Consider the following 2,147-nt stretch of genomic DNA (forward strand, 5'->3'; position numbering starts at 1 on the left):
TAATAGAGGATTTGTCTGCCATGTCACCTCAGACAGGGTTAGGGTTGCCTGGCAGATAGGGATGTGCAAAGGCAACATCACAGCTGGGCTGGGACACACAAGGGCAGAGTGGAGCCTGTGTCATCTCTCATCAACTCCCAATCTCAGCTTCAGGGCTGTGGTTGANAACATCACGGCTGGGCTGGGACACACAAGAGCAGAGTGGAGCCTGTGTCATCTCTCATCAAATCCCAATCTCAGCTTCAGGGCTGTGGTTGACCCGCAGAAGTGTGTACCCTTCGTGGGGATCTGAACACCACTCAGTGGAGAGATGGGGCAGCTGAAGGACAGCAGAGCAGAAGCTGAGGAGTGGCCAAACCTCACTATATGGTGACCAGTGCCTAAGAGACAAGCACAAGTGATGCCTGCACCGACCTTCTAGGTGTGGTGAACGAGTCTGCTGCTGGGCCCCTCCCTCACGCCCCACAGCTCCTGCTCTGTGTATTTGACTGCATATATGTGGTCTGGTCATTGGGGACATTGTTTACATTAGGGGTCACGAGCCTATCTGGTCCATTATCTAATCAGTGTGTGAAACTAGTATCTTTTGGTCTTTTCCACCAAAGTGCACTGAAGCTGGTGGAGCCATCTGGACATGCTCTGCCATAAAGTGTGTGACTTGTTATAGGTGGGCTGGCACCACCAGCCACATGTGCCCCTCACAAGATGCAGGCCAGTCCTGCGATAGTGCCTGAAATGCCTGGTGAAAGTCACAAGGGCTCACTTGCATGGGTAAGGAAGGTTCAGCTGACCCACCTGTTACCTGATCGGGCCTCCATAGATAGATGAACACATGATATGGACATTAGGGGACTGAGTGGGTTGAGTTCATAGATGGACAAACCTTTATTCAAATCCACAAGGGGCAGAGTTGTGCGTAGCTGAGTTTAGGGGATCATATACGTACAAAGGGAGTTTTTAAGAGGTCATAGAGTGTGAGCTTAGAACACACAACCAATGGGCCTTGTTTCTTTTTCAGTTAAATTATTTCCCGCCAAGGATGATGAGGATATTCTGGAAGATCTATTTGTCATGAATGAAACATGAGTCATAGAAATTCAGTGAAGGAAAAGAGCCTGGTGACTGCTCAGATCTCATTTTCAAAACACATTGCCAGTTTCTCCCTCATTAACCGAGAGAGGATGTAAGAAATTAAAAACATAAAGAAAAAGGCATGAAGTATCTCAGGAGACACCTCAGAATTTGGGAAAGACAGGAAACCATTGATGTCTACAGGAAACACCTCACTGACCTCTGCACCTGCCACTGGCACGAGGCCCCTGAGCTCAGTGTGCCCTGCGCGCCCCCTGGTGGTCGCGTGTGTCCCTGCAGTAGGTTCTTGTCTGGGCTCCCACTGACGTCCCCTCACTGTGTCTCTCGCACAGTAATACGTAACCGTGTCCTCAGCTCTCGCATTTTCAGTTTGCAGATACAGTGTGTTCTTGGCGTTTTCCCTGGAGATGGTGAATCGGCCCTTCACGGAGTCTGCGTAGTATGTGCTACCACCGTTCCAGCTAATGGCTGAGACCCACTCCACCCCTTCCCTGGAGCTTGGCGGACCCAGCTCATGCCATAGTCACCAAAGGTGAATCCAGAGGAGACACAGGTGAGTCTCAGAGACACCCCAGGCTTCACCAAGCCTCCCCCGGAGTCTACCAGATGCACCTCACACTGGAAACCTGCAAACACAGAGACACCCTAGTCAAAAAACTCTCACACGAATCCACTATTTCTCCCACCCATAACCACACACATCCCCAATGTCTCTATTTCACCTTAATATGACCTTTTAATATAGCAAGAAGGAAAACCCAGCTCAGTCCAAACTCCATGGTGGGTCGTCTGTGTTCAGTCCTGATCACCGAGTTGGAGCACCTGGGAATCTCGGGCTGGGGCTCGTCTCCAAGAGCTGCAGGGTCAGGGCTGGGCTGCTTTACATCAGCAGAGGGAGGCCCTATTTGCATGTCTTCCTGCTACATAGCAGGCTCTGTGGTGGGAGCCTGTGAAGAGGGCATAGTCCAGAGCAGATGTGAGGGCTCCAGCGGAGTTTGGTGGCAATAACTATATTTGTGACAATATGTTTTTTTATTATATGACTGTACCCCTTA

At 50.3% G+C, this 2,147-nt stretch overlaps 1 pseudogene across 1 annotated transcript; it reads right to left on the reverse strand.

Moving 5' to 3' along the window:
* Positions 1-1,126: 1,126 nt before the first annotated feature.
* Positions 1,127-1,910, reverse strand: LOC103608655 (annotated as a pseudogene). Its single transcript, XR_552079.1, has 2 exons — positions 1,826-1,910; positions 1,127-1,718 (listed from the first exon to the last, which is right to left on the reverse strand). The product of XR_552079.1 is annotated as an Ig heavy chain V-III region VH26-like (transcript).
* Between the last annotated feature and the right edge of the window lie 237 nt (positions 1,911-2,147).

The sequence above is a fragment of the Galeopterus variegatus genome, unplaced genomic scaffold, assembly GCF_000696425.1.
Source record: "Galeopterus variegatus unplaced genomic scaffold, G_variegatus-3.0.2 Scaffold8668, whole genome shotgun sequence".
Classification (NCBI taxonomy): domain Eukaryota; kingdom Metazoa; phylum Chordata; class Mammalia; order Dermoptera; family Cynocephalidae; genus Galeopterus; species Galeopterus variegatus.